Source organism: Ambystoma mexicanum, chromosome 6q (genome assembly GCF_040938575.1).
Source record: "Ambystoma mexicanum isolate Mex_15411 chromosome 6q, UKY_AmexF1_1, whole genome shotgun sequence".
Taxonomy (NCBI): domain Eukaryota; kingdom Metazoa; phylum Chordata; class Amphibia; order Caudata; family Ambystomatidae; genus Ambystoma; species Ambystoma mexicanum.
Window position 1 is genome coordinate 1,630,356,625 of NC_090937.1, and position 18,736 is coordinate 1,630,375,360.

At 50.0% G+C, this 18,736-nt stretch overlaps 3 non-coding genes across 3 annotated transcripts; all 3 read left to right on the forward strand.

The window, feature by feature from the left end:
* Positions 1–3,749: 3,749 nt before the first annotated feature.
* On the forward strand, positions 3,750–3,821 carry TRNAG-UCC (transfer RNA glycine (anticodon UCC)). Its single transcript has one exon. It is a non-coding gene; the product is annotated as a tRNA-Gly (tRNA).
* A 3,675-nt stretch (positions 3,822–7,496) lies between these two features.
* TRNAG-UCC (transfer RNA glycine (anticodon UCC)) lies at positions 7,497–7,568 on the forward strand. Its single transcript has one exon. It is a non-coding gene; the product is annotated as a tRNA-Gly (tRNA).
* Positions 7,569–12,505: 4,937 nt separating this feature from the next.
* TRNAG-UCC (transfer RNA glycine (anticodon UCC)) lies at positions 12,506–12,577 on the forward strand. Its single transcript has one exon. It is a non-coding gene; the product is annotated as a tRNA-Gly (tRNA).
* The last annotated feature ends 6,159 nt before the right edge of the window (positions 12,578–18,736 follow it).

The following is an 18,736-nucleotide window of genomic DNA, read 5'->3' on the forward strand; positions in this document are numbered from 1 at the left end:
GTTGGTGGTATAGTGGTGAGCATAGCTGCCTTCCAAGCAGTTGACCCGGGTTCGATTCCCGGCCAAAGCAGATCAAATCTTTAAATTGTTCAAAATGCATTTTTTGGAAATCAGACTCATGCTGAAAGCAAAGCTGACACACTTTTCGTGAAAATCAAAACCCCATCCAGGAAAGGTTCTTGCATCCTAGTTTCTGCAACTGTCTATCGGTGAGGGGATTGAAGCGAGCAGGGCTCCTGGCCCCTCCCCGACAAAGGCCTGACAAAGGCCTATTCGCCTTGCCCTGACGGGCCAAGGTCCCAGCAGGCCACCGAGCACAGCACCTCAGCCTATTAGAGTGAGGTTTCAGGATCTCTCTCATCCTGTAAACCAACATACTGAGGAAGGTGAAACATGTGGCTGCGCTCCTCACATGCTGAAGCAGCAGCAGCCCTTTCCCTGAAGCAAAGTTCCTTCATTCCTCCCTCCCATAACCCTTAGCAGGGGATTTATGGTAATTGAGTTGAGTTTCCAAACTGGCCCTTCCTTCCTTCCTTCCCATATCTGCCAGCTCGAGAAGGCTTGTTTTGTTGCACCTGGGAAGTAAAGTATCTATTTGCGAGAGAGAGAGAATGAGAGAGAGAGAGACAGAGAGAGAGAGACAGAGAGAGAAGGGGAAGGGGTGTTGGCAGTTAGGGTGTGAGCTAGAGAAATGAGGCCTGTCTGCAAAAGGCCATGGGATGGGAGTGCGTGGTTGCAGGTTGTTTGGCTTTGTAAGGCCTACTGCCCGCTTCACTCGAAACTGGGTCTAGGGTTGTCGGTTTGTAGGCTGTAAAAGCCCAGAAAAGCTCTTGTTCTCCCACCAGCAGAGTGGTGCAGCGGAAGCGTGCTGGGCCCATAACCCAGAGGTCGATGGATCGAAACCATCCTCTGCTAAGTTTTTTCAAATTATGTTTTTGTGTCATGGCATTAGGGCACAAAGAGCTGTAAGTGCCTGGATGCAATGTCATTCCTTGAACTTGCTACCTCGTTCCACTCTTGCGCTCAATAGGAGAGGGTCCCAGCCCAGCCAACAAAATGTACTGTTCAATCAAACCAAACTTAAAACCAAGCTCCTTTTTTAAGGGGTCCCGGGGAAATGTTGGGCTGAGCGGCAAGACCTCATGATGCGAACTGCTTCTGCGTCAAACGCAAGCTTTTTTCATTCCCAGCCAATGACTTATTCTTATTTCTAAGGGGCGCTCCATCAGATAGCCCAGACAGGCAGGCGTTGATGGTATAGTGGTGAGCATAGCTGCCTTCCAAGCAGTTGACCCGGGTTCGCTTCCCTGCCAACGCAGATCAAATCTTTAAATTGTTCAAAATGCATTTTTTGGAAATCAGACTCATGCTGAAAGCAAAGCTGACACACTTTTCGTGAAAATCAAAACCCCATCCAGGAAAGGTTCTTGCATCCTAGTTTCTGCAACTGTCTATCGGTGAGGGGATTGAAGCGAGCAGGGCTCCTGGCCCCTCCCCGACAAAGGCCTGACAAAGGCCTATTCGCCTTGCCCTGACGGGCCAAGGTCCCAGCAGGCCACCGAGCACAGCACCTCAGCCTATTAGAGTGAGGTTTCAGGATCTCTCTCATCCTGTAAACCAACATACTGAGGAAGGTGAAACGTGTGGCTGTGCTCCTCACATGCTGAAGCAGCAGCAGCCCTTTCCCTGAAGCAAAGTTCCTTCATTCCTCCCTCCCATAACCCTTAGCAGGGGATTTATGGTAATTGAGTTGAGTTTCCAAACTGGCCCTTCCTTCCTTCCTTCCCATATCTGCCAGCTCGAGAAGGCTTGTTTTGTTGCACCTGGGAAGTAAAGTATCTATTTGCGAGAGAGAGAGAATGAGAGAGAGAGACAGAGAGAGAGAGACAGAGAGAGAAGGGGAAGGGGTGTTGGCAGTTAGGGTGTGAGCTAGAGAAATGAGGCCTGTCTGCAAAAGGCCATGGGATGGGAGTGCGTGGTTGCAGGTTGTTTGGCTTTGTAAGGCCTACTGCCCGCTTCACTCGAAACTGGGTCTAGGGTTGTCGGTTTGTAGGCTGTAAAAGCCCAGAAAAGCTCTTGTTCTCCAACCAGCAGAGTGGCGCAGCGGAAGTGTGCTGGGCCCATAACCCAGAGGTTGATGGATCGAAACCATCCTCTGCTAAATTTTTTCAAATTATGTTTTTGTGTCATGGCATTAGGGCACAAAGAGCTGTAAGTGCCTGGATGCAATGTCATTCCTTGAACTTGCTGCCTCGTTCCACTCTTGCGCTAAATAGGAGAGGGTCCCAGCCCAGCCAACAAAATGTACTGTTCAATCAAACCAAACTTAAAACCAAGCTCCTTTTTTAAGGGGTCCCGGGGAAATGTTGGGCTGACCGGCAAGACCTCATGATGCGAACTGCTTCTGCGTCAAACGCAAGCTTTTTTCATTCCCAGCCAATGACTTATTCTTATTTCTAAGGGGCGCTCCATCACATAGCCCAGACAAGCAGGTGTTGGTGGTATAGTGGTGAGCATAGCTGCCTTCCAAGCAGTTGACCCGGGTTCGATTCCCGGCCAACGCAGATCAAATCTTTAAATTGTTCAAAATGCATTTTTGGGAAATCAGACTCATGCTGAAAGCAAAGCTGACACACTTTTCGCGAAAATCAAAACCCCATCCAGGAAAGGTTCTTGCATCCTAGTTTCTGCAACTGTCTATCGGTGAGGGGATTGAAGCGAGCAGGGCTCCTGGCCCCTCCCCGACAAAGCCCTGACGAAGGCCTGACAAAGGCCTATTCGCCTTGCCCTGACGGGCAAAGGTCCCAGCAGGCCACCGAGCACAGCACCTCAGCCTATTAGAGTGAGGTTTCAGGATCTCTCTCATCCTGTAAACCAACATACTGAGGAAGGTGAAACGTGTGGCTGCGCTCCTCACATGCTGAAGCAGCAGCTGCCCTTTCCCTGAAGCAAAGTTCCTTCATTCCTCCCTCCCATAACCCTTAGCAGGGGATTTATGGTAATTGAGTTGAGTTTCCAAACTGGCCCTTCCTTCCTTCCTTCCCATATCTGCCAGCTCGAGAAGGCTTGTTTTGTTGCACCTGGGAAGTAAAGTATCTATTTGCGAGAGAGAGAGAATGAGAGAGAGAGACAGAGAGAGAGAGACAGAGAGAGAAGGGGAAGGGGTGTTGGCAGTTAGGGTGTGAGCTAGAGAAATGAGGCCTGTCTGCAAAAGGCCATGGGATGGGAGTGCATGGTTGCAGGTTGTTTGGCTTTGTAAGGCCTACTGCCCGCTTCACTCGAAACTGGGTCTAGGGTTGTCGGTTTGTAGGCTGTAAAAGCCCAGAAAAGCTCTTGTTCTCCAACCAGCAGAGTGGCGCAGCGGAAGCGTGCTGGGCCCATAACCCAGAGGTCGATGGATCGAAACCATCCTCTGCTAAGTTTTTTCAAATTATGTTTTTGTGTCATGGCATTAGGGCACAAAGAGCTGTAAGTGCCTGGATGCAATGTCATTCCTTGAACTTGCTGGCTCGTTCCACTCTTGCACTAAATAGGAGAGGGTCCCAGCCCAGCCAACAAAATGTACTGTTCAATCAAACCAAACTTAAAACCAAGCTCCTTTTTTAAGGGGTCCCGGGGAAATGTTGGGCTGACCGGCAAGACCTCATGATGCGAACTGCTTCTGCGTCAAACGCAAGCTTTTTTCATTCCCAGCCAAAGACTTATTCTTATTTCTAAGGGGCGCTCCATCACATAGCCCAGACAGGCAGGCGTTGGTGGTATAGTGGTGAGCATAGCTGCCTTCCAAGCAGTTGACCCGGGTTCGATTCCCGGCCAACGCAGATCAAATCTTTAAATTGTTCAAAATGCATTTTTGGGAAATCAGACTCATGCTGAAAGCAAAGCTGACACACTTTTCGCGAAAATCAAAACCCCATCCAGGAAAGGTTCTTGCATCCTAGTTTCCGCAACTGTCTATCGGTGAGGGGATTGAAGCGAGCAGGGCTCCTGGCCCCTCCCCGACAAAGCCCTGACGAAGGCCTATTCGCCTTGCCCTGACGGGCAAAGGTCCCAGCAGGCCACCGAGCACAGCACCTCAGCCTATTAGAGTGAGGTTTCAGGATCTCTCTCATCCTGTAAACCAACATACTGAGGAAGGTGAAACGTGTGGCTGCACTCCTCACATGCTGAAGCAGCAGCAGCCCTTTCCCTGAAGCAAAGTTCCTTCATTCCTCCCTCCCATAACCCTTAGCAGGGGATTTATGGTAATTGAGTTGAGTTTCCAAACTGGCCCTTCCTTCCTTCCTTCCCATATCTGCCAGCTCGAGAAGGCTTGTTTTGTTGCACCTGGGAAGTAAAGTATCTATTTGCGAGAGAGAGAGAATGAGAGAGAGAGACAGAGAGAGAGAGACAGAGAGAGAAGGGGAAGGGGTGTTGGCAGTTAGGGTGTGAGCTAGAGAAATGAGGCCTGTCTGCAAAAGGCCATGGGATGGGAGTGCGTGGTTGCATGTTGTTTGGCTTTGTAAGGCCTACTGCCGGCTTCACTCGAAACTGGGTCTAGGGTTGTCGGTTTGTAGGCTGTAAAAGCCCAGAAAAGCTCTTGTTCTCCAACCAGCAGAGTGGCGCAGCGGAAGCGTGCTGGACCCATAACCCAGAGGTCGATGGATCGAAACCATCCTCTGCTAAGTTTTTTCAAATTATGTTTTTGTGTCATGGCATTAGGGCACAAAGAGCTGTAAGTGCCTGGATGCAATGTCATTCCTTGAACTTGCTGCCTCGTTCCACTCTTGCGCTAAATAGGAGAGGGTCCCAGCCCAGCCAACAAAATGTACTGTTCAATCAAACCAAACTTAAAACCAAGCTCCTTTTTTAAGGGGTCCCGGGGAAATGTTGGGCTGACCGGCAAGACCTCATGATGCGAACTGCTTCTGCGTCAAACGCAAGCTTTTTTCATTCCCAGCCAATGACTTATTCTTATTTCTAAGGGGCGCTCCATCAGGTAGCCCAGACAGGCAGGCTTTGGTGGTATAGTGGTGAGCATAGCTGCCTTCCAAGCAGTTGACCCGGGTTCGATTCCCGGCCAACGCAGATCAAATCTTTAAATTGTTCAAAATGCATTTTTTGGAAATCAGACTCATGCTGAAAGCAAATCTGACACACTTTTCGTGAAAATCAAAACCCCATCCAGGAAAGGTTCTTGCATCCTAGTTTCTGCAACTGTCTATCGGTGAGGGGATTGAAGCGAGCAGGGCTCCTGGCCCCTCCCCGACAAAGCCCTGACGAAGGCCTGACAAAGGCCTATTCGCCTTGCCCTGACGGGCAAAGGTCCCAGCAGGCCACCGAGCACAGCACCTCAGCCTATTAGAGTGAGGTTTCAGGATCTCTCTCATCCTGTAAACCAACATACTGAGGAAGGTGAAACGTGTGGCTGCGCTCCTCACATGCTGAAGCAGCAGCAGCCCTTTCCCTGAAGCAAAGTTCCTTCATTCCTCCCTCCCATAACCCTTAGCAGGGGATTTATGGTAATTGAGTTGAGTTTCCAAACTGGCCCTTCCTTCCTTCCTTCCCATATCTGCCAGCTCGAGAAGGCTTGTTTTGTTGCACCTGGGAAGTAAAGTATCTATTTGCGAGAGAGAGAGAATGAGAGAGAGAGACAGAGAGAGAGACAGTGAGAGAAGGGGAAGGGGTGTTGGCAGTTAGGGTGTGAGCTAGAGAAATGAGGCCTGTCTGCAAAAGGCCATGGGATGGGAGTGCGTGGTTGCAGGTTGTTTGGCTTTGTAAGGCCTACTGCCCGCTTCACTCGAAACTGGGTCTAGGGTTGTCGGTTTGTAGGCTGTAAAAGCCCCGAAAAGCTCTCGTTCTCCAACCAGCAGAGTGGCACAGCGGAAGCGTGCTGGGCCCATAACCCAGAGGTCGATGGATCGAAACCATCCTCTGCTAAGTTTTTTCAAATTATGTTTTTGTGTCATGGCATTAGGGCACAAAGAGCTGTAAGTGCCTGGATGCAATGTCATTCCTTGAACTTGCTGCCTCGTTCCACTCTTGCGCTAAATAGGAGAGGGTCCCAGCCCAGCCAACAAAATGTACTGTTCAATCAAACCAAACTTAAAACCAAGCTCCTTTTTTAAGGGGTCCCGGGGAAATGTTGGGCTGACCGGCAAGACCTCATGATGCGAACTGCTTCTGCGTCAAACGCAAGCTTTTTTCATTCCCAGCCAATGACTTATTCTTATTTCTAAGGGGCGCTCCATCAGATAGCCCAGACAGGCAGGCGTTGGTGGTATAGTGGTGAGCATAGCTGCCTTCCAAGCAGTTGACCCGGGTTCCATTCCCGGCCAACGCAGATCAAATCTTTAAATTGTTCAAAATGCATTTTTTGGAAATCAGACTCATGCTGAAAGCAAAGCTGACACACTTTTCGTGAAAATCAAAACCCCATCCAGGAAAGGTTCTTGCATCCTAGTTTCTGCAACTGTCTATCGGTGAGGGGATTGAAGCGAGCAGGGCTCCTGGCCCCTCCCCGACAAAGGCCTGACAAAGGCCTATTCGCCTTGCCCTGATGGGCAAAGGTCCCAGCAGGCCACCGAGCACAGCACCTCAGCCTATTAGAGTGAGGTTTCAGGATCTCTCTCATCCTGTAAACCAACATACTGAGGAAGGTGAAACGTGTGGCTGTGCTCCTCACATGCTGAAGCAGCAGCAGCCCTTTCCCTGAAGCAAAGTTCCTTCATTCCTCCCTCCCATAACCCTTAGCAGGGGATTTATGGTAATTGAGTTGAGTTTCCAAACTGGCCCTTCCTTCCTTCCTTCCCATATCTGCCAGCTCGAGAAGGCTTGTTTTGTTGCACCTGGGAAGTAAAGTATCTATTTGCGAGAGAGAGAGAATGAGAGAGAGAGACAGAGAGAGAGAGACAGAGAGAGAAGGGGAAGGGGTGTTGGCAGTTAGGGTGTGAGCTAGAGAAATGAGGCCTGTCTGCAAAAGGCCATGGGATGGGAGTGCGTGGTTGCAGGTTGTTTGGCTTTGTAAGGCCTACTGCCCGCTTCACTCGAAACTGGGTCTAGGGTTGTCGGTTTGTAGGCTGTAAAAGCCCAGAAAAGCTCTTGTTCTCCAACCAGCAGAGTGGCGCAGCGGAAGCGTGCTGGGCCCATAACCCAGAGGTTGATGGATCGAAACCATCCTCTGCTAAGTTTTTTCAAATTATGTTTTTGTGTCATGGCATTAGGGCACAAAGAGCTGTCAGTGCCTGGATGCAATGTCATTCCTTGAACTTGCTGCCTCGTTCCACTCTTGCGCTAAATAGGAGAGGGTCCCAGCCCAGCCAACAAAATGTACTGTTCAATCAAACCAAACTTAAAACCAAGCTCCTTTTTTAAGGGGTCCCGGGGAAATGTTGGGCTGACCGGCAAGACCTCATGATGCGAACTGCTTCTGCGTCAAACGCAAGCTTTTTTCATTCCCAGCCAATGACTTATTCTTATTTCTAAGGGGCGCTCCATCAGATAGCCCAGACAGGCAGGCGTTGGTGGTATAGTGGTGAGCATAGCTGCCTTCCAAGCAGTTGACCCGGGTTCGATTCCCGGCCAACGCAGATCAAATCTTTAAATTGTTCAAAATGCATTTTTTGGAAATCAGACTCATGCTGAAAGCAAAGCTGACACACTTTTCGTGACAATCAAAACCCCATCCAGGAAAGGTTCTTGCATCCTAGTTTCTGCAACTGTCTATCGGTGAGGGGATTGAAGCGAGCAGGGCTCCTGGCCCCTCCCCGACAAAGCCCTGACGAAGGCCTGACAAAGGCCTATTCGCCTTGCCCTGACGGGCCAAGGTCCCAGCAGGCCACCGAGCACAGCACCTCAGCCTATTAGAGTGAGGTTTCAGGATCTCTCTCATCCTGTAAACCAACATACTGAGGAAGGTGAAACGTGTGGCTGCGCTCCTCACATGCTGAAGCAGCAGCAGCCCTTTCCCTGAAGCAAAGTTCCTTCATTCCTCCCTCCCATAACCCTTAGCAGGGGATTTATGGTAATTGAGTTGAGTTTCCAAACTGGCCCTTCCTTCCTTCCTTCCCATATCTGCCAGCTCGAGAAGGCTTGTTTTGTTGCACCTGGGAAGTAAAGTATCTATTTGCGAGAGAGAGAGAATGAGAGAGAGAGACAGAGAGAGAGAGAGACAGAGAGAGAAGGGGAAGGGGTGTTGGCAGTTAGGGTGCGAGCTAGAGAAATGAGGCCTGTCTGCAAAAGGCCATGGGATGGGAGTGCGTGGTTGCAGGTTGTTTGGCTTTGTAAGGCCTACTGCCCGCTTCACTCGAAACTGGGTCTAGGGTTGTCGGTTTGTAGGCTGTAAAAGCCCAGAAAAGCTCTTGTTTTGCAACCAGCAGAGTGGCGCAGCGGAAGCGTGCTGTGCCCATAACCCAGAGGTCGATGGATCGAAACCATCCTCTGCTAAGTTTTTTCAAATTATGTTTTTGTGTCATGGCATTAGGGCACAAAGAGCTGTAAGTGCCTGGATGCAATGTCATTCCTTGAACTTGCTGCCTCGTTCCACTCTTGCGCTAAATAGGAGAGGGTCCCAGCCCAGCCAACAAAATGTACTGTTCAATCAAACCAAACTTAAAACCAAGCTCCTTTTTTAAGGGGTCCCGGGGAAATGTTGGGCTGACCGGCAAGACCTCATGATGCGAACTGCTTCTGCGTCAAACGCAAGCTTTTTTCATTCCCAGCCAATGACTTATTCTTATTTCTAAGGGGCGCTCCATCACATAGCCCAGACAGGCAGGCGTTGGTGGTATAGTGGTGAGCATAGCTGCCTTCCAAGCAGTTGACCCGGGTTCGATTCCCGGCCAAAGCAGATCAAATCTTTAAATTGTTCAAAATGCATTTTTTGGAAATCAGACTCATGCTGAAAGCAAAGCTGACACACTTTTCGTGAAAATCAAAACCCCATCCAGGAAAGGTTCTTGCATCCTAGTTTCTGCAACTGTCTATCGGTGAGGGGATTGAAGCGAGCAGGGCTCCTGGCCCCTCCCCGACAAAGGCCTGACAAAGGCCTATTCGCCTTGCCCTGACGGGCCAAGGTCCCAGCAGGCCACCGAGCACAGCACCTCAGCCTATTAGAGTGAGGTTTCAGGATCTCTCTCATCCTGTAAACCAACATACTGAGGAAGGTGAAACATGTGGCTGCGCTCCTCACATGCTGAAGCAGCAGCAGCCCTTTCCCTGAAGCAAAGTTCCTTCATTCCTCCCTCCCATAACCCTTAGCAGGGGATTTATGGTAATTGAGTTGAGTTTCCAAACTGGCCCTTCCTTCCTTCCTTCCCATATCTGCCAGCTCGAGAAGGCTTGTTTTGTTGCACCTGGGAAGTAAAGTATCTATTTGCGAGAGAGAGAGAATGAGAGAGAGAGAGACAGAGAGAGAGAGACAGAGAGAGAAGGGGAAGGGGTATTGGCAGTTAGGGTGTGAGCTAGAGAAATGAGGCCTGTCTGCAAAAGGCCATGGGATGGGAGTGCGTGGTTGCAGGTTGTTTGGCTTTGTAAGGCCTACTGCCCGCTTCACTCGAAACTGGGTCTAGGGTTGTCGGTTTGTAGGCTGTAAAAGCCCAGAAAAGCTCTTGTTCTCCCACCAGCAGAGTGGCGCAGCGGAAGCGTGCTGGGCCCATAACCCAGAGGTCGATGGATCGAAACCATCCTCTGCTAAGTTTTTTCAAATTATGTTTTTGTGTCATGGCATTAGGGCACAAAGAGCTGTAAGTGCCTGGATGCAATGTCATTCCTTGAACTTGCTACCTCGTTCCACTCTTGCGCTAAATAGGAGAGGGTCCCAGCCCAGCCAACAAAATGTACTGTTCAATCAAACCAAACTTAAAACCAAGCTCCTTTTTTAAGGGGTCCCGGGGAAATGTTGGGCTGAGCGGCAAGACCTCATGATGCGAACTGCTTCTGCGTCAAACGCAAGCTTTTTTCATTCCCAGCCAATGACTTATTCTTATTTCTAAGGGGCGCTCCATCAGAGAGCTCAGACAGGCAGGCGTTGGTGGTATAGTGGTGAGCATAGCTGCCTTCCAAGCAATTGACCCGGGTTCGATTCCCGGCCAACGCAGATCAAATCTTTAAATTGTTCAAAATGCATTTTTGGGAAATCAGACTCATGCTGAAAGCAAAGCTGACACACTTTTCGTGAAAATCAAAACCCCATCCAGGAAAGGTTCTTGCATCCTAGTTTCTGCAACTGTCTATCGGTGAGGGGATTGAAGCGAGCAGGGCTCCTGGCCCCTCCCCGACAAAGCCCTGACGAAGGCCTGACAAAGGCCTATTCGCCTTGCCCTGACGGGCAAAGGTCCCAGCAGGCCACCGAGCACAGCACCTCAGCCTATTAGAGTGAGGTTTCAGGATCTCTCTCATCCTGTAAACCAACATACTGAGGAAGGTGAAACGTGTGGCTGCGCTCCTCACATGCTGAAGCAGCAGCAGCCCTTTCCCTGAAGCAAAGTTCCTTCATTCCTCCCCCCCATAACCCTTAGCAGGGGATTTATGGTAATTGAGTTGAGTTTCCAAACTGGCCCTTCCTTCCTTCCTTCCCATATCTGCCAGCTCGAGAAGGCTTGTTTTGTTGCACCTGGGAAGTAAAGTATCTACTTGCGAGAGAGAGAGAATGAGAGAGAGAGACAGAGAGAGAGAGACAGAGAGAGAAGGGGAAGGGGTGTTGGCAGTTAGGGTGTGAGCTAGAGAAATGAGGCCTGTCTGCAAAAGGCCATGGGATGGGAGTGCGTGGTTGCAGGTTGTTTGGCTTTGTAAGGCCTACTGCCCGCTTCACTCGAAACTGGGTCTAGGGTTGTCGGTTTGTAGGCTGTAAAAGCCCATAAAAGCTCTTGTTCTCCAACCAGCAGAGTGGCGCAGCGGAAGCGTGCTGGGCCCATAACCCAGAGGTCGATGGATCGAAACCATCCTCTGCTAACTTTTTTCAAATTATGTTTTTGTGTCATGGCATTAGGGCAAAAAGAGCTGTAAGTGCCTGGATGCAATGTCATTCCTTGAACTTGCTGCCTCGTTCCACTCTTGCGCTAAATAGGAGAGGGTCCCAGCCCAGCCAACAAAATGTACTGTTCAATCAAACCAAACTTAAAACCAAGCTCCTTTTTAAGGGGTCCCGGGGAAATGTTGGGCTGACCGGCAAGACCTCATGATGCGAACTGCTTCTGCGTCAAACGCAAGCTTTTTTCATTCCCAGCCAATGACTTATTCTTATTTCTAAGGGGCGCTCCATCAGATAGCCCAGACAGGCAGGCGTTGGTGGTATAATGGTGAGCATAGCTGCCTTCCAAGCAGTTGACCCGGGTTCCATTCCCGGCCAACGCAGATCAAATCTTTAAATTGTTCAAAATGCATTTTTTGGAAATCAGACTCATGCTGAAAGCAAAGCTGACACACTTTTCGTGAAAATCAAAACCCCATCCAGGAAAGGTTCTTGCATCCTAGTTTCTGCAACTGTCTATCGGTGAGGGGATTGAAGCGAGCAGGGCTCCTGGCCCCTCCCCGACAAAGGCCTGACAAAGGCCTATTCGCCTTGCCCTGACGGGCAAAGGTCCCAGCAGGCCACCGAGCACAGCACCTCAGCCTATTAGAGTGATGTTTCAGGATCTCTCTCATCCTGTAAACCAACATACTGAGGAAGGTGAAACGTGTGGCTGTGCTCCTCACATGCTGAAGCAGCAGCAGCCCTTTCCCTGAAGCAAAGTTCCTTCATTCCTCCCTCCCATAACCCTTAGCAGGGGATTTATGGTAATTGAGTTGAGTTTCCAAACTGGCCCTTCCTTCCTTCCTTCCCATATCTGCCAGCTCGAGAAGGCTTGTTTTGTTGCACCTGGGAAGTAAAGTATCTATTTGCGAGAGAGAGAGAATGAGAGAGAGAGACAGAGAGAGAGAGACAGAGAGAGAAGGGGAAGGGGTGTTGGCAGTTAGGGTGTGAGCTAGAGAAATGAGGCCTGTCTGCAAAAGGCCATGGGATGGGAGTGCGTGGTTGCAGGTTGTTTGGCTTTGTAAGGGATACTGCCCGCTTCACTCGAAACTGGGTCTAGGGTTGTCGGTTTGTAGGCTGTAAAAGCCCCGAAAAGCTCTCGTTCTCCAGCCAGCAGAGTGGCACAGCGGAAGCGTGCTGGTCCCATAACCCAGAGGTCGATGGATCGAAACCATCCTCTGCTAAGTTTTTTCAAATTATGTTTTTGTGTCATGGCATTAGGGCACAAAGAGCTGTAAGTGCCTGGATGCAATGTCATTCCTTGAACTTGCTGCCTCGTTCCACTCTTGCGCTAAATAGGAGAGGGTCCCAGCCCAGCCAACAAAATGTACTGTTCAATCAAACCAAACTTAAAACCAAGCTCCTTTTTTAAGGGGTCCCGGGGAAATGTTGGGCTGACCGGCAAGACCTCATGATGCGAACTGCTTCTGCGTCAAACGCAAGCTTTTTTCATTCCCAGCCAATGACTTATTCTTATTTCTAAGGGGCGCTCCATCAGAGAGCTCAGACAGGCAGGCGTTGGTGGTATAGTGGTGAGCATAGCTGCCTTCCAAGCAGTTGACCCGGGTTCGATTCCCGGCCAACGCAGATCAAATCTTTAAATTGTTCAAAATGCATTTTTGGGAAATCAGACTCATGCTGAAAGCAAAGCTGACACACTTTTCGCGAAAATCAAAACCCCATCCAGGAAATGTTCTTGCATCCTAGTTTCTGCAACTGTCTATCGGTGAGGGGATTGAAGCGAGCAGGGCTCCTGGCCCCTCCCCGACAAAGCCCTGACGAAGGCCTGACAAAGGCCTATTCGCCTTGCCCTGACGGGCAAAGGTCCCAGCAGGCCACCGAGCACAGCACCTCAGCCTATTAGAGTGAGGTTTCAGGATCTCTCTCATCCTGTAAACCAACATACTGAGGAAGGTGAAACGTGTGGCTGCGCTCCTCACATGCTGAAGCAGCAGCAGCCCTTTCCCTGAAGCAAAGTTCCTTCATTCCTCCCCCCCATAACCCTTAGCAGGGGATTTATGGTAATTGAGTTGAGTTTCCAAACTGGCCCTTCCTTCCTTCCTTCCCATATCTGCCAGCTCGAGAAGGCTTGTTTTGTTGCACCTGGGAAGTAAAGTATCTACTTGCGAGAGAGAGAGAATGAGAGAGAGAGACAGAGAGAGAGAGACAGAGAGAGAAGGGGAAGGGGTGTTGGCAGTTAGGGTGTGAGCTAGAGAAATGAGGCCTGTCTGCAAAAGGCCATGGGATGGGAGTGCGTGGTTGCAGGTTGTTTGGCTTTGTAAGGCCTACTGCCCGCTTCACTCGAAACTGGGTCTAGGGTTGTCGGTTTGTAGGCTGTAAAAGCCCAGAAAAGCTCTTGTTCTCCAACCAGCAGAGTGGCGCAGCGGAAGCGTGCTGGGCCCATAACCCAGAGGTCGATGGATCGAAACCATCCTCTGCTAACTTTTTTCAAATTATGTTTTTGTGTCATGGCATTAGGGCAAAAAGAGCTGTAAGTGCCTGGATGCAATGTCATTCCTTGAACTTGCTGCCTCGTTCCACTCTTGCGCTAAATAGGAGACGGTCCCAGCCCAGCCAACAAAATGTACTGTTCAATCAAACCAAACTTAAAACCAAGCTCCTTTTTTAAGGGGTCCCGGGGAAATGTTGGGCTGACCGGCAAGACCTCATGATGCGAACTGCTTCTGCGTCAAATGCAAGCTTTTTTCATTCCCAGCCAATGACTTATTCTTATTTCTAAGGGGCGCTCCATCAGATAGCCCAGACAGGCAGGCGTTGGTGGTATAATGGTGAGCATAGCTGCCTTCCAAGCAGTTGACCCGGGTTCCATTCCCGGCCAACGCAGATCAAATCTTTAAATTGTTCAAAATGCTTTTTTTGGAAATCAGACTCATGCTGAAAGCAAAGCTGACACACTTTTCGTGAAAATCAAAACCCCATCCAGGAAAGGTTCTTGCATCCTAGTTTCTGCAACTGTCTATCGGTGAGGGGATTGAAGCGAGCAGGGCTCCTGGCCCCTCCCCGACAAAGGCCTGACAAAGGCCTATTCGCCTTGCCCTGACGGGCAAAGGTCCCAGCAGGCCACCGAGCACAGCACCTCAGCCTATTAGAGTGAGGTTTCAGGATCTCTCTCATCCTGTAAACCAACATACTGAGGAAGGTGAAACGTGTGGCTGTGCTCCTCACATGCTGAAGCAGCAGCAGCCCTTTCCCTGAAGCAAAGTTCCTTCATTCCTCCCTCCCATAACCCTTAGCAGGGGATTTATGGTAATTGAGTTGAGTTTCCAAACTGGCCCTTCCTTCCTTCCTTCCCATATCTGCCAGCTCGAGAAGGCTTGTTTTGTTGCACCTGGGAAGTAAAGCATCTATTTGCGAGAGAGAGAGAATGAGAGAGAGAGACAGAGAGAGAGAGACAGAGAGAGAAGGGGAAGGGGTGTTGGCAGTTAGGGTGTGAGCTAGAGAAATGAGGCCTGTCTGCAAAAGGCCATGGGATGGGAGTGCGTGGTTGCAGGTTGTTTGGCTTTGTAAGGGATACTGCCCGCTTCACTCGAAACTGGGTCTAGGGTTGTCGGTTTGTAGGCTGTAAAAGCCCCGAAAAGCTTTCGTTCTCCAGCCAGCAGAGTGGCACAGCGGAAGCGTGCTGGGCCCATAACCCAGAGGTCGATGGATCGAAACCATCCTCTGCTAAGTTTTTTCAAATTATGTTTTTGTGTCATGGCATTAGGGCACAAAGAGCTGTAAGTGCCTGGATGCAATGTCATTCCTTGAACTTGCTGCCTCGTTCCACTCTTGCGCTAAATAGGAGAGGGTCCCAGCCCAGCCAACAAAATGTACTGTTCAATCAAACCAATCTTAAAACCAAGCTCCTTTTTTAAGGGGTCCCGGGGAAATGTTGGGCTGACCGGCAAGACCTCATGATGCGAACTGCTTCTGCGTCAAACGCAAGCTTTTTTCATTCCCAGCCAATGACTTATTCTTATTTCTAAGGGGCGCTCCATCAGAGAGCTCAGACAGGCAGGCGTTGGTGGTATAGTGGTGAGCATAGCTGCCTTCCAAGTAGTTGACCCGGGTTCGATTCCCGGCCAACGCAGATCAAATCTTTAAATTGTTCAAAATGCATTTTTTGGAAATCAGACTCATGCTGAAAGCAAAGCTGACACACTTTTCGCGAAAATCAAAACCCCATCCAGGAAAGGTTCTTGCATCCTAGTTTCTGCAACTGTCTATCGGTGAGGGGATTGAAGCGAGCAGGGCTCCTGGCCCCTCCCCGACAAAGCCCTGACGAAGGCCTGACAAAGGCCTATTCGCCTTGCCCTGACGGGCAAAGGTCCCAGCAGGCCACCGAGCACAGCACCTCAGCCTATTAGAGTGAGGTTTCAGGATCTCTCTCATCCTGTAAACCAACATACTGAGGAAGGTGAAACGTGTGGCTGCGCTCCTCACATGCTGAAGCAGCAGCAGCCCTTTCCCTGAAGCAAAGTTCCTTCATTCCTCCCCCCCATAACCCTTAGCAGGGGATTTATGGTAATTGAGTTGAGTTTCCAAACTGGCCCTTCCTTCCTTCCTTCCCATATCTGCCAGCTCGAGAAGGCTTGTTTTGTTGCACCTGGGAAGTAAAGTATCTACTTGCGAGAGAGAGAGAATGAGAGAGAGAGACAGAGAGAGAGAGACAGAGAGAGAAGGGGAAGGGGTGTTGGCAGTTAGGGTGTGAGCTAGAGAAATGAGGCCTGTCTGCAAAAGGCCATGGGATGGGAGTGCGTGGTTGCAGGTTGTTTGGCTTTGTAAGGCCTACTGCCCGCTTCACTCGAAACTGGGTCTAGGGTTGTCGGTTTGTAGGCTGTAAAAGCCCAGAAAAGCTCTTGTTCTCCAACCAGCAGAGTGGCGCAGCGGAAGCGTGCTGGGCCCATAACCCAGAGGTCGATGGATCGAAACCATCCTCTGCTAAGTTTTATCAAATTATGTTTTTGTGTCATGGCATTAGGGCACAAAGAGCTGTAAGTGCCTGGATGCAATGTCATTCCTTGAACTTGCTGCCTCGTTCCACTCTTGCGCTAAATAGGAGAGGGTCCCAGCCCAGCCAACAAAATGTACTGTTCAATCAAACCAAACTTAAAACCAAGCTCCTTTTTTAAGGGGTCCCGGGGAAATGTTGGGCTGACCGGCAAGACCTCATGATGCGAACTGCTTCTGCGTCAAACGCAAGCTTTTTTCATTCCCAGCCAATGACTTATTCTTATTTCTAAGGGGCGCTCCATCAGATAGCCCAGACCGGCAGGCGTTGGTGGTATAGTGGTGAGCATAGCTGCCTTCCAAGCAGTTGACCCGGGTTAGATTCCCGGCCAACGCAGATCAAATCTTTAAATTGTTCAAAATGCATTTTTGGGAAATCAGACTCATGCTGAAAGCAAAGCTGACACACTTTTCGCGAAAATCAAAACCCCATCCAGGAAATGTTCTTGCATCCTAGTTTCTGCAACTGTCTATCGGTGAGGGGATTGAAGCGAGCAGGGCTCCTGGCCCCTCCCCGACAAAGCCCTGACGAAGGCCTGACAAAGGCCTATTCGCCTTGCCCTGACGGGCAAAGGTCCCAGCAGGCCACCGAGCACAGCACCTCAGCCTATTAGAGTGAGGTTTCAGGATCTCTCTCATCCTGTAAACCAACATACTGAGGAAGGTGAAACGTGTGGCTGCGCTCCTCACATGCTGAAGCAGCAGCAGCCCTTTCCCTGAAGCAAAGTTCCTTCATTCCTCCCCCCCCATAATCCTTAGCAGGGGATTTATGGTAATTGAGTTGAGTTTCCAAACTGGCCCTTCCTTCCTTCCCATATCTGCCAGCTCGAGAAGGCTTGTTTTGTTGCACCTGGGAAGCAAAGTATCTACTTGCGAGAGAGAGAGAATGAGAGAGAGAGACAGAGAGAGAGAGACAGAGAGAGAAGGGGAAGGGGTGTTGGCAGTTAGGGTGTGAGCTAGAGAAATGAGGCCTGTCTGCAAAAGGCCATGGGATGGGAGTGCGTGGTTGCAGGTTGTTTGGCTTTGTAAGGCCTACTGCCCGCTTCACTCGAAACTGGGTCTAGGGTTGTCGGTTTGTAGGCTGTAAAAGCCCAGAAAAGCTCTTGTTCTCCAACCAGCAGAGTGGCGCAGCGGAAGCGTGCTGGGCCCATAACCCAGAGGTCGATGGATCGAAACCATCCTCTGCTAAGTTTTTTCAAATTATGTTTTTGTGTCATGGCATTAGGGCACAAAGAGCTGTAAGTGCCTGGATGCAATGTCATTCCTTGAACTTGCTGCCTCGTTCCACTCTTGCGCTAAATAGGAGAGGGTCCCAGCCCAGCCAACAAAATGTACTGTTCAATCAAACCAAACTTAAAACCAAGCTCCTTTTTTAAGGGGTCCCGGGGAAATGTTGGGCTGACCGGCAAGACCTCATGATGCGAACTGCTTCTGCGTCAAACGCAAGCTTTTTTCATTCCCAGCCAATGACTTATTCTTATTTCTAAGGGGCGCTCCATCAGATAGCCCAGACAGGCAGGCGTTGGTGGTATAGTGGTGAGCATAGCTGCCTTCCAAGCAGTTGACCCGGGTTCCATTCCCTGCCAACGCAGATCAAATCTTTAAATTGTTCAAAATGCTTTTTTTGGAAATCAGACTCATGCTGAAAGCAAAGCTGACACACTTTTCGTGAAAATCAAAACCCCATCCAGGAAAGGTTCTTGCATCCTAGTTTCTGCAACTGTCTATCGGTGAGGGGATTGAAGCGAGCAGGGCTCCTGGCCCCTCCCCGACAAAGCCCTGACGAAGGCCTGACAAAGGCCTATTCGCCTTGCCCTGACGGGCAAAGGTCCCAGCAGGCCACCGAGCACAGCCCCTCAGCCTATTAGAGTGAGGTTTCAGGATCTCTCTCATCCTGTAAACCAACATACTGAGGAAGGTGAAACGTGTGGCTGCGCTCCTCACATGCTGAAGCAGCAGCAGCCCTTTCCCTGAAGCAAAGTTCCTTCATTCCTCCCTCCCATAACCCTTAGCAGGGGATTTATGGTAATTGAGTTGAGTTTCCAAACTGGCCCTTCCTTCCTTCCTTCCCATATCTGCCAGCTCGAGAAGACTTGTTTTGTTGCACCTGGGAAGTAAAGTATCTATTTGTGAGAGAGAGAGAATGAGAGAGAGAGACAGAGAGAGAGAGACAGAGAGAGAAGGGGAAGGGGTGTTGGCAGTTAGGGTGTGAGCTAGAGAAATGAGGCCTGTCTGCAAAAGGCCATGGGATGGGAGTGCGTGGTTGCAGGTTGTTTGGCTTTGTAAGGCCTACTGCCCGCTTCACTCGAAACTGGGTCTAGGGTTGTCGGTTTGTAGGCTGTAAAAGCCCAGAAAAGCTCTTGTTCTCCAACCAGCAGAGTGGCGCAGCGGAAGCGTGCTGGGCCCATAACCCAGAGGTCGATGGATCGAAACCATCCTCTGCTAAGTTTTTTCAAATTATGTTTTTGTGTCATGGCATTAGGGCACAAAGAGCTGTAAGTGCCTGGATGCAATGTCATTCCTTGAACTTGCTGCCTCGTTCCACTCTTGCGCTAAATAGGAGAGGGTCCCAGCCCAGCCAACAAAATGTACTGTTCAATCAAACCAAACTTAAAACCAAGCTCCTTTTTTAAGGGGTCCCGGGGAAATGTTGGGCTGACCGGCAAGACCTCATGATGCGAACTGCTTCTGCGTCAAACGCAAGCTTTTTTCATTCCCAGCCAATGACTTATTCTT